Raw genomic sequence first — 13,047 nt, forward strand, 5'->3', positions numbered from 1 at the left:
CTATCTCTGGAATTGGCTGCAGCCCCATCACCCTTCATATTCCTGGAACCTTCTTTTGTTCTTGTAATGCATTCTATGTATGTAACCTTATCTCATTCCAAACCACAACTTAGCTGTATCCTCCTCCTCCTCTTGTTCCTATAACCTTTGTGAACTTATTGACCTCGTCCAAACTCTGTAATGCTCTGTATGATTGCATCTTCTTCCAAACCTGTCAACTGTCTTCCTCTCTTAACCTTACCTAGTTCCTGCCCATACCCCTCTCTCTGTAAAGCCCCTTGGTCTCCAAAGTGCCACTTGCCAATGTAACCTTCTCCTGCCCAAACAAAGGGCCATATGACTGTTACCTGTTGCCACTGAAGTTCTCCCTGTGAATGTTACCTTCTCCATTTGTTATAGTGCTCCCCTTCAGTGTTACCTCCTCTGGCCCTGAGAAACATTTTCCTGTCTCGTAAACTCATATTGTCTGTACAAACGTCTCTTGGACTGTAACTTCCACAGATCATCTCTGTCAGTAATGCCAATTGGTCACAATCCAATGCCCCCCATCCTTACAAGACTGACCATCTCTGTAACCTCTTCCCCACTCTCTAACCTCCCTTTGTCTGTAATCCCCTCCGGACTCTCTAATCCTTCCCCTGTTCGTAACCATCACTGGCTCTATCAGTTTCTTCAATCTCCAACATTGTCTCTATCAGTGTAACCTTTTCCACGGGATAGAACTTTCCCTGTCTATGTAAACCCCTACAGATCATCCAGACACTGAAGTGACTAATGAATGCAGGGCAGATAACCAAGAAATGGCCCTATCGCTGTATCTCCTCCTATCAACACGACCCTCCATGCCTGTGTATTTGCTTTTACTCCTTAAACCCTCCCCATCCTTGTAACCGTCAACAGCTCCATCAACTTTGCTTATCTGTGGAAGAAAGTCCCTTCAGCCATCACCATCTATTCAGTCTCTTCCATTCACGAGAAGCCTCCCTACATTGGTAACTTTTTTCATGCCCCGAACCCCTCACTATCAATGTGTATCCTTGTAATCTTCTCCAGGCCGCATGACTCTCCATGTCTCTTTAACCTTGACAGGGCTCCACAGCTCTCCTTATCCCTAACTTCTCCCAGTCACTCCAACGCTTCCTATCATTGTAAATTGCTCCAGTCATGACAGTCTCCGTATGGGGAGAAAGTGGGAACAGGGAACAGCGAAATGATCAGTCGTGATCTTATTGGAGAGTGGAGCAGGCCCATGGAGCTGAAAAACCTACACTTTCTCCTCTTACCTAGGTTTCTATGTAATACTGCCTGTCTCCATAAACACCTCCGGTCCCTACTATCCTCACTGTGTGTGTAACTTACAAAGCATCCTTTCATTGGAACTTTCTCCGACTGCAGTATCCTCCCTATCTCTCAAACCTCCTCCAGTATGTACAGTCCTCCTAATCTGCTTCCTCCTGCAGCCCGATAACTTTCCTGATCTTTGCAACTTGCATTTGCTGCTGGAATCCTCGCTATTTCTGTAGCATCATATTTTCCAGTGTCCTCACCTTCGTGTGCTCCTCCAATCCCAACAGCCACCCCCCTCTCTGTGAACTAATCCTACACAGTCACACCTCTTAAAACATTGAAACCTTCCCTATCTGTGTTACCTTTTTCTGCTCTTGCAAACCATCCCTGTCTGTATGATGATCTGGAGATCATCATCCTACCCTGTCTCTGCGATTTACACCAGCCTCTGTTGCCCTCCTTACACCTGTAAACTCCTCCAGCCCCGACAAACCTCTATCGCTGTAAAGTCCTCCAACCCCTATCTCACCCCGCCCCCATCTGTCAGGCCTGACAGACTCTGCAGCCCACTGTCTTTCTAACCTCCCCCAGACTCAACAAATCTCCCTACAATCTGTATATTTTTCCAGCCACTACCACACTTCATTTCTCTGTTCGCTCTTCCCCTGCCTTCAGCCCTCACATTCTTTGTAAACCAGCATCTCAAACACTGTTTGTGTAACTCTGCAACTTTCCCTCTGTGTTCCCCATTATTGTACCTTACAGTTTCCCCCTCTCTGTAAACAGTACTTCCACCTCTGTCAATGTAAACTTTCACCTACGGCTATTACCCTCCCTGCCTCAGGAACTCGTCCAGTTTGAAAAATGCTCCTTATCTGTACAGCTGGGTCCAGCCCATTTTGCTGTTCCTCTTTCAGTGAGCCCTTGTGGATTACAGCCTTTGATCTTTCTAACTTGTAGAAGCTAAGCCTTACTTTGTCTGTACATTTCTTCAGTCACTACAACCATCCATTTCTGTGTTAGATCCTCTTCTATGCAGCTCTCTTTATCTGTGTATAACGCACCATTCCAAAAAGCATTGCCTTTTTGTGTCAACCGCCCCTATCCTACAAACACCCTTATTTCTGTAAACTACACCAGCCCTCCTAACCTCCCTATCTCCATGAACTCCTGCAGCCTCGACATCTCTTCATCTCTGTGTAACCTCCTCATAGTTCTAAGGTCCTGACACCATGTAAAACCACCTCCAGTTACCCTTCTTCCACAACCCTCCCAACCTGGGCAGTCCAATCTATATCAGACGTCTATTGCTGTCTGTGTAATCTCCTCCACTCCTGACAACCCTTCCTATTTGTGTTACCTCCTCTTGATCGCATGTTTTCGTACTCCCTGAAACCCGTTCCTGTGATTGCAACCCTCTATATTTATGTAAAATTCTCCTGTGCTTTAACACCCTTCCTATCGTAGTAACCCCCCCTTGCCTCCAGTGCCGTTCTGGGGACGTTTCAGAGAGATGAAGGTTTTTAGATCCTGGACATGTTACAGACAGAGGAAGACTTGCAGACACGGGAGAACTGTGCAAATTTAGGAAAAGATGCGGATCCTGCAGTATGTTAGAGATCGAGGGAAGTACAGAGGTAGAAAGGGTTGTGGAACTAGAAGGAAGTTACTATTTGTATAATGGGCTTTCCCAATTGTATCATGAAATTCTAACGCAAAATAGTTTGTATCTGCAAATGCACAATTGTGGGATCTTGCTGAGCTGGTATTGAAGCTCATTACAAGAATAGCCGAGCACAGCTTCAGATTGCGAGGCTGGGTGATGTGAGCTGAAATGTGAATCTGTTTGCCCATTCTATCTGTGTGTCTGACCCTCGTCTGGTACTGCGCTGGTAGAAAGCACTCTCCATGCATGTGGTGATACCCTCATCTACATGACTGACCAGAACTCCCCTCATCAAAGCATTCATTTGGACTTCTTTGCTATGTTACTTTGAAGTAGGAGTTTTGTGAGCTACAAGATTTGGTTTCTTATGGGAGTGAATGAAAACTTTAGTTTAAAGCTTTGGCAACGATCTGTAGCTTGGATTGTGGACAAGGTTGCTGACTTGCTTGCTGACCTCGCTTGCTTTTGTTTTTTCAGCTGTTTTGTGACCATGCTAGGTGGTATTATCAGTGGTGCTTCCGATGAAGCGATGTTCTTCTACTCTGCTTGGAATTTACACTGTCCGGTTGTTACGGTGAGTAGTATCATTTCTGGTTTTGATCTGTATGGGTTTGTAAATGTTTGTTTCGATATGTTTGTTGGTTGAAGTATGGGTAGAGAACCATGCCTCTAGGAATTCCCGTGCGTGTCTATATTTGGCTTGGGCTACTAAATTTATTTTGTCCCAGTTACCTTGATGGCCATCATTGTCTGAATGTACAGATGTTAAGAAGAGTCGGTCGTGCTGTTTTGCTGCTCGCTGATGGTCATGTATTCTGATGGCTAGTTTCCTTCCTGTCTGGCTTATGTAATGTTTTATGGCAGTGGTTGCATGATGTTACATACCAGAATTGACAGCAAACCTCCTAAGACCACTAGGAATCATGGTGACTGACAAGCCTACAGCCACACTCTGACAAACACTTAGAAGGATTAAAGACCCCGTTTGCACGACATGCAGAACGAACCTGGTTTACAAAATACCATACAACAATCGCCACAAACATTACATCGGACACTCAGGAACATAAACATGCCAGCTCGGCGAGACCGTCAACAACCTTGCAAACATTAGTGTTGAGCGTGATCCATGCAGTGCAGTTTCGTGGATCCTGTTGTTTTCTCCAAACTGCCATTAATGGGATTGTGTAACCAGGATGCCTGGGTGCTGAGTTGCTTTGCTTGGTAAAGTTATTCACCATGTGAATTTTAATAGTGTATACATTAAGACCAATGCTAGGCGAGAGTATTTCTGGACAGTCTGTCACAGTGCGAATACCTATCCGATATAATCTCACCAACTGATTCACAAATTAGTGCACTCGACCCTGAGACAATTCCATTCAGTGAGCCTGTTCTGTTCACCAGTCCCTACAGTACACCGTGCCTGTAAACCCCTCCAACTGCTGAACGTCTCCCCTAGCTCTAATCACCTCCAGCACGTACAGCCTGGTCTTCAAATGTTACATTCTGCAGTCCTTAAAGACTTCATTCCTTGTTATATCGGCAAATTGCTGTGTAACCACCTCAATTATTACAGTTTAGTATTTTTGTAACATCTTCCAGCATCTGCAACCTTCTCAATTTCAATAACCACCTACAAAACATCAGTCCACATCTCTCTCTAACTGATGGGAATGCTGCAAACCTGCTTGCACAGCCCTCACTCACTCTCTTTCAGTCCGACAACCCTGAGTCCCTCTGGCTCCTCCAGGCCATACCTCGGTAAAGGCCTGCAGCTTCAACTACCACTCCTATCAGTGTATTTTCCAGTGCCTGCAACACTCCCTATCTCAGTTAACCCCTTCACAACCGATGACCCTCCACATCTACATCACATCTTTTGTCCCTCCAATCCACCTGATCTGTAAGCACCTTCAGTGATAGAACATAGAACGTTACAGCACAGTACAGGCCCTTCGGCCCTCGATGTTGTGCCAACCTGTCATACCGACCTGAAGCCCATCTAACTACACTATTCCATGTACGATCTCAAATCTCCACAACTCTGTAACACCCTCCAGTCTCTACAACCTTCCTCCTCTCTGTAAGCTTCTCTCTACTGCCTACATTCCTCCCCGAATATGTAAACTCACCTTCCACTGGTATCCTCCCTACCCCTTGACCCTACATCCTTCCCTTTCTGGGCTCCCTCCAGGCCCAAGAGCCGTCTCTATATGTGGTACCTCCTTCAGACCCCTGCAATTTCTCTTCCTGTCTCTCTCCAGTGTTCTCCATCTCATACTGTCCACTCCTGTGCCTTTAATATTCTCCAAATGCCACAATGCTCCTTCAATGAGCTGAACTCTCAATTTTTCCCAAATGCTTGTCTACACATCGCTCACCGTCCCTGAATCACTTTTCTGCCATTAAGAGCCTCCACCAAAAGTACAACAGTCCTTGATTCTGCAGTCCCTGAATATCTATCTATCTCTGCAACATCTAGCCATCACTTTTAGCCCTATCTCACTGAAAGTCTCTCCACACTTTGAACAAGACAGATGGAATGACAGCACAAAGTGAAGTGAACAGATAATGTTGCATTTCACTCTGATATCGTTAAGAGATGAGACATTGTGGGGAAGAAGGCTGTTTAGCCCACTGTGCCTGCTCCACCATTGAATATTGTCGTTGCTGCTCTGATAATGCTCATCTCTACTTTCATGCCTTTTCAAAATAACCCTGATTCTCTCACTGATTTTAAAAACCTGACTATCTCTGCAGTAAATCCAACTTTAACAGCCCTGTCCAGTGAGGATTCAACAGATTCTGTACCGTCTGATTGGAGAAATTGCTCATCATCTCTTTGAATGAGTGAGCCCTTACTGTGATTTTTACATCCTGCTTTTCGAGATTCTCACGCAAGCGGAGCCAACTTGTTAGCACTGACCCTGGAAGGACCTGAAAGTGTCTTCAATGTATCAATAGATTTACCTTTTATTCTAAATTCCAAAGAGTTCAAGTTCAGTCTTTTCCAGGTCTTCTCATGAAAAACCCTTCATAAAGAGGATCAATCTTCTAATTCTTCTCTGGACTTCCTCTAGGGAAAGAATATTTATTCCCTCTCGACAGGTTCCCCGCTTGTTCACAGTACTCTCCGTGCGGGCCAAGTAGTGCATTCTAGAGTTTTTTGCAAAACTTCCCTATTTCCATTCTCTATTCCCTTTAAAATGCCAGCATTCCATTTACCTTCTCTATAACCTGCTGAATCTGCATGCGTCCTTTTGAGTTTAATACACAAGGAATCACAAGTTGCAATCAATCTGAAACCAAGAGGTAACAGGAGTAATCAGGAAAGGGCTGGAATCTGTGATAAACAATAAGTTAAGAATGATAACACACACTTGGAAACCAATGGGCGAAGCATAGTCTAAAGGATTATAAATTAAAGGAGTGCAGTAAGGCTATTAAGCCCATTGAGTCTGCTCCGCCATTTGATTGTGGCTAATATCTATCTCAACCCTGTTCCCTTGCATTGATCCCCTTATTCATCAAGAATCTCCCTATCTCTGTCTTCAATTCATTCAATGATTTCGCCTCCACAGCCCTCTGCAGCAATGCACAGATTCACCACCCTCCGGCTGAAGAAGCTCCTCCACATCTCAGTTCTGAAGGGTTGTGCCTTCACATTGAGGCTCTGCTGTCACCTCTGCTACCAATGGAAACATCATCTCCATTTCCACTCTCTCCACACCCGTCCGTATTCTGACAGTTTTAATGAAATCCTGCCTCCTCCTTTGAAACCTCATCAGATACAGACCCAAAGCCCTTAATTGTGCCTCATTTTGATAACCACCTCATCCATAGCATCTTTCTTGTAAACCGTTTCTGCACTCCCTCCAAGTCAAGCACAATCTTCCTTAGGCCTGGGTCCCAAAACGGCACACAATGTTCCATAGGCTGTCTGTCCTGAGCTTTTTAGAGCCTCAGCCATCGATTTCAGCTCCTGTATGCTGGCCCTCTTGAAATAATTACTAACATTTCCTGTGCCTTTTTGACTCATCTGAACCTCCATGTTAAACTGAAGAGCATACAGAGCCAGGATTCCAAGACCCCTGTGCTTCAGCTCTTTCGCCATTTTGAAAATAGTCTGCGCCTCTGTTCTTCCTACCAAAGCTCATGACCTCATAATTTCCCATGTTTCCTGTGTTCATAGCCTTTTTCTACAGCCTTCCCTTTTCCTCAGCACCATCTGTCTCTCGACCTCTTCTCGAAGATGACACAAAATTAGCAACAATACCGTCACTTTCTTCATCCAGACTGCTAATATATAACGTGTTCACTTGTGGTCCCAACACTGACAGTTGCGGAACTCCGCTCGTCACTGGCTGCCATCCTTAAAAAGACCCCTTTAACCCAGTCTCTCTCTCTCTCAGCCAATCCACTATCTGTGCCAAGTGTGTTGTTATGAAAGGCAATTTTTGATGGACAAACCCTGTTGGATTTGTTTGCTTGTTTGACTATAAACAGAATAGATAGGAGATTCATTTGAATTTTCAGAAATCTTTGAATTACTTGCCAATGAAGAGGTGGATGAGCAAAATGGGCACATGTGGGAATGGAGGGAATGTACTGGCATGGATTGTGAATTCTTTATCAGACAGAAAACTGGTAATAAATGGATTTGTGCTTGCCCCTCAACAACTGACAAATTGAATCAATTAATTTGGTGGATGAACAAAATGTCATGTTTCTGTGGACTAGGAGACAGCAAGAGCACCATATGCTGGAAGCCAGTGTCATACGCTGTGGAGCTGAAGGAGCACAGCAGGTCAGGCAGCGTCAGAGGATAAGGACGGGTCTTGAGCCGAAACATCAACTGTCCTACTCCTCCAATGCTGCGTTTACTGCTGTGTTCCTTCAGCTCCACATTGTGTCGGCTCTAGTGTCTCCATTCGTGTGGTGACGAAACAAGATGGCAAGGTGATTTGTATGAAGAAGCAAGGAATGATTTTAAAAATTACTTATGGGATGAAGGCATCACTGGCTAGGCCATCATGTATTTCCCATCTCGAAGGTGGTGTTGTGCTGCCTTTGTGACCTACTGCAATCCCTTAGATGTGAGGACAGGCACAGCAATGGTAGAATGGCGCCTGGCTTGGAGGGAACTTCGGATATACTGGTGATCCTGTACAACTGTCGCCCTTGTTTTTCCTCGCTATAGTTGTTCCTGGTTTGTGAAGTACTGTGGAAAGAGACTTGCTTAGTGACTTCAGTGCTGGTTGTAGATCTTTATTTCATTTGCTTATTCATGGGATGTGGACATTGCTGTCTTTGCCAGCCTTTCTTGTCGATTTTGATTAATCCCTGAGAAGGTGGTGGTGAACTTCCGCCTTGAGCCACTGCACCAGCCGTTGGAAATGTTACCTGTGTAGCCTCCACCTGTTGTGACATCACTTCTCATGTCTGTGACTGCATCCAAAGGCCTCGTCGTGGATAATACCCTTCAAGCCAAGCAGCATCCTGGTAACCCATTTTGATACTCTCTCCAACACATGTACATCCTTCTGCTGGCAAATGTGTCCGAACTAAATTTCTGTACGCCTGCAACATGGTTTTTTTTTAAATACGCTGCACTCTGATTGATGTACACGAGCATGAAATATGCTGTTTTGACAACAAATTCCAGTTGTGTTGCCACTTTCGGGGAACAATGGACCTGTATGCCTGGATCCCTTTGCTTATTGATGCAAGAAGATTTCTTCCATTTACTGTATCGTCCTCTTCTGCATTCAGTCTTCCAAAATGCTTCACCTTGCACTTTTCCAGATGAAATCACATCTGCTTTTTCATCATCTAAGTTTCCAGTCTATCTCTGACCTGCTTTATCCTTTGGTAATTGTCCCATGATCCACAGTCCACAATCTTTGAGTCGCCCAGACAATTACTGATCAGGCTACCTACACTCTCCTCCAAATCATTAATATATTTTACAAAGCACATCTGCCCTAGCACCAATCTCTGCAACACACAGACCTCCAGTCAGAAAACCACTTCCAGCACACTATGACCAAGTCAGCTCTGCTTCCATCTTAACAGCTGACCGCAGATCCACCTGACTTCACATTCTGTGTTACCCTGCGATGAGGAACCTTATCAAACGTCTTGTGAACATCCTCATGGACACCACCCCGCCCCATGATCTCAAGTCATCTTTGTCCCTTACTTAAAATATTCAATCAAGTCTGTGAGATATGCAGGTCATGCCTTACAAACCTTATCGAGTTTTTTGAGGATGTGACTAGAAAAGTTGATGAGGGTCGAGCTGTGGATGTGGTGTATATGGACTTCAGTAAGGCATTTGATATGGTTCCCCATGGTAGGCTCATTCAGAAGGTCAGAAGGAATGGGATACAGGGGAACTTAGCTGCTTGGATACAGAATTGGCTGGCCAACAGTAGACAGCGAGGAGTGGTAGTAGAAGGAAAATATTCTGCCTGGAATTCAGTGGTGAGTGGAGTTCCACAGGGCTCTGTCCTTGGGCCTCTACTGTTTGTAATTTTTATTAATGACTTGGACGAGGGAATTGAAGGATGGGTCAGCAAGTTTGCAGACGACACAAAGGTCGGAGGTGTCGTTGACAGTGCAGAGGGCTGTTGTAGGCTGCAGCGGGACATTGACAGGATGCAGAGATGGGCTGAGAGGTGGCAGATGGAGTTCAACCTGGATAATTGCGAGGTGATGCATTTTGGAAGGTCGAATTTGAAAGCTGAGTCCAGGATTAAGGATAGGATTCTTGGCAGCGTGGAGGAACAGAGGGATCTTGGTGTGCAGATACATAGATCCCTTAAAATGGCCACCCAAGTGGACAGGGTTGTTAAGAAAGCATATGGTGTTTTGGCTTTCATTAACAGGGGGATTGAGTTTAAGAGTCGTGAGATCTTGTTGCAGCTCTATAAAACTTTGGTTAGACCGCACTTGGAATACTGCGTCCAGTTCTGGTTGCCGTATTATAGGAAAGATGTGGATGCTTTGGAGAGGGTTCAGAGGAGGTTTACCAGGATGCTGCCTGGACTGGAGGGCTTATCTTATGAAGAGAGGTTGACTGAGCTCGGTCTCTTTTCATTGGAGAAAAGGAGGAGGAGAGGGGACCTAATTGAGGTATACAAGATAATGAGAGGCATAGATAGAGTTGATAGCCAGAGACTATTTCCCAGGGCAGAAATGGCTAGCACGAGGGGTCATAGTTTCAAGCTGGTTGGTGGAAAGTATAGAGGGGATGTCAGAGGCAGGTTCTTTAGATTAGATTCCCCACAGTGTGGAAACAGGCCCTTTGGCCCAACAAGTCCACACTGCCCCTTGAAGCATCCCACCCAGACACATCCTCCTATAACCCACACACCCCTGAACACTGCGGGCAATTTAGCATGGCCGATTCACCTAGCCTGCACACCTTTGGACTGTGGGGGAAACCGGAGCACCCGGAGGAAACCCATGCAGACACAGGGAGAATGTGCAAACTCCGCACAGACAGTCACCCGAGGCTGGAATCGAACCTGGGACCATGGTGCTGTGAGGCTGCAGTGCTAACCACTGAGCCACCGTGCCGCACCCTTACGCAGAGAGTTGTGAGAGCATGGAATGCGTTGCCAGCAGCAGTTGTGGAAGCAAGGTCATTGGGGCCATTTAAGAGACTGCTGGACATGTATATGGTCACAGAAATTTGAGGGTGCATACATGAGGATCAATGGTCGGCAGAACATTGTGGGCTGAAGGGCCTGTTCTGTGCTGTACTGTTCTATGTTCTATGTTCTATGTTCCAAATATGACTTAGCCTGCATAAAGCCACATTGCCTATTGTTAACAAATCCACCTGTTTTCCAAAAATGAGTAAATTCTATCCCAAAGAACCCTTTCCAATAATTTCCCAACTACTGACCTAAGTTTCACATGTCACTAATTTCCTGGATTATCCTCGTTGCCCTGAAAGGAACAACATTGGCTATTCTCCAATATTCTAGTACCTATGCTGTTACTAAAGAGGACACAAAGATTTTGTATGAGGCCCCAGCAATTTATTCCCTCAGATTCCGGGATTAACCCCATCAGGGACTGAGACTTTTCTATAGTAATGCTTTTCAGAACACCCAGCACCACCATTTTCTTTTAAATATTGAAGTGCTCTTGAATATGAAGATACCGCCTTTCTAGACTGACCATCCATCATACCCTTCTCCTTTGTCAATACCATTGCAATTATTCATCAAGGATTTCACCCACTTCATCCATCTCCATGCATAAATTCCCTTTGTCCTTGAGTGGATGTAACCTTTCCCTTGCTCCTCTCTTGTTCCTTATATTCTGTAAAATGGCTTGGGATTTTCCTTCATCTTGTCTGGCAAAGATATTTCATGGCCCCTTTTAGCCCTCCCAAGATCTTGTTGTTTTCTTTATATCTTTGAGGGCTCTGTCTGCCTTCAGTTTCTGAAATCTTACATACGCCTCATTTTTCTTTCTGACTAAGCTCACAATTTCTCTTATGGCCCAAGGTTCCCAAATTTTGCCATTCTTATCACCATGTGTTAATGACCAGATTTCATGTTCCTAATTCGGATTATCATCTTGCAATATTGAGAAAGGTCTTATGGATTTCTCAGAGGATTCTGCCATGTTCCCCATCATAGCCCACGTTGTTGAGGAGCCCACATTTCAATTTCCACATGGTTTATATTTTGTCTTTTTTTTTATCCTCACCTAACTTTTCTTTTCCTTCTGTGTTTGAAAAAAAACTCCTGAAGATCATCTTGATGTTTCTTGCCAATATGATTTCTCAGACACTGTTTGCTTTCTAATCTCTTTTTGGATTGCATCTCTCCATGTTCTACAATCCTCTCAGCTTATTGCAGGTTTGACTTTGCACCGTCAGACATAATGTTTCCTTTTTTGCCTGAAAGTCTCCTAGATTTTTAGGGAGGTCTAGGTTTTGGAGACTGACCCTTTTTAGTTTGTCGGAATGCATTTTTTGAACTGCGTTAATCTCCTCTCAGAATACCTGCCAGTGCTGTGATTCTGATTTATGTTCTCATTGCTGCTTCCAGTTCATATTTACTAAACCTTTTCTCAGCTCAATAACATTGAACTGAGTCAAATTAAAAATCCAGCTGTTGGTCTATTTTTGTTTCTATTTTCAACAAATTATATGACACTGCACTGAATTATGATCATTATTACAAAGTGCCTCACCTTTCCATCCAGATATCGGTGGTAACGTGTGTGGAATGTGCTGTCGAAGGAGGGTAATGACGTTCACTGCTGCTGCTGGGTGTCAGAGGTAGAGGGAGCGAATGACGACTGCTTGGGACCAATCAAGTAGGCTGCTTGGTAGTTGCCTCTGCCAAACTGTCAGAGAACTGTTGGAGCGGCACTCCTTCAGTTAAGTGGGGTGTACTCCATCACATGCCTAAATGAGTCTTGTAGATTGTGGGTAGGCATTGAAATGTTTTTAATTCAATTTTTGTGGGATGTGGGCTTTACTGAGTGGCCGGTATTTATTGTCTGCTTGTCTTTGAGAAGGTGGTGGTGAGCTGACATCTTGGATCGCTATAGTGCACCTGCTGTGTGTTGGCCCAAAGTGCCATGAAGGAGTGAATTCCAGGTTTGTGACCCAGCGACAGTGAAGCAACAGTGGTATCTTTCCAAGTCAGGATGATGAATGGCTTGGAGGGGAAATTGAAGGTGACAGTGCTCACATACATGTGCTGCCCTTGTCTTCCGAGATGGAAGTTGTGTTGTTCTGCGCTGTCTGTGGATCTTTGAGTTTTTGCAGTGCATCTTGTAGATATTACGTGCTCTGCTGCTATTGAGTATCATTTGTGAAGGGAATGAATCCTGATGGATGTTGTGCCAATAAAATTGGCTGCTTTTTCCTGGTGGTGTCAAACCCGAGTATTGAGGCACTCCTCCAGGAAAGTGTGCAGCATTTCAGCACACTCCTGGCTTGTGCCGTGCAGGTGGTGAACAGGCTTTTGGGATTCAGAAGGCAAGTTACTCATCCCAGTATTCCTAGCCTTTGACCTGCTTTTGTAGCCATTGTGTTTATCTGATGCGTCCAGTTA

At 44.8% G+C, this 13,047-nt stretch overlaps 1 long non-coding RNA gene across 1 annotated transcript in view; it reads left to right on the forward strand.

Moving 5' to 3' along the window:
* The window catches only part of LOC125447833 (uncharacterized), a 43,344-nt gene extending 31,062 nt beyond the window's left edge, over positions 1-12,282 (forward strand). Inside the window, exons 6-7 of the long non-coding RNA XR_009443045.1 lie at positions 3,431-3,527; positions 12,188-12,282. This is a non-coding gene — a long non-coding RNA (uncharacterized LOC125447833). The remainder of the gene's footprint in view (positions 1-3,430; positions 3,528-12,187) is intronic.
* Positions 12,283-13,047: the final 765 nt, after the last annotated feature.

This window comes from Stegostoma tigrinum, chromosome 39 (assembly GCF_030684315.1).
Source record: "Stegostoma tigrinum isolate sSteTig4 chromosome 39, sSteTig4.hap1, whole genome shotgun sequence".
Taxonomy (NCBI): domain Eukaryota; kingdom Metazoa; phylum Chordata; class Chondrichthyes; order Orectolobiformes; family Stegostomatidae; genus Stegostoma; species Stegostoma tigrinum.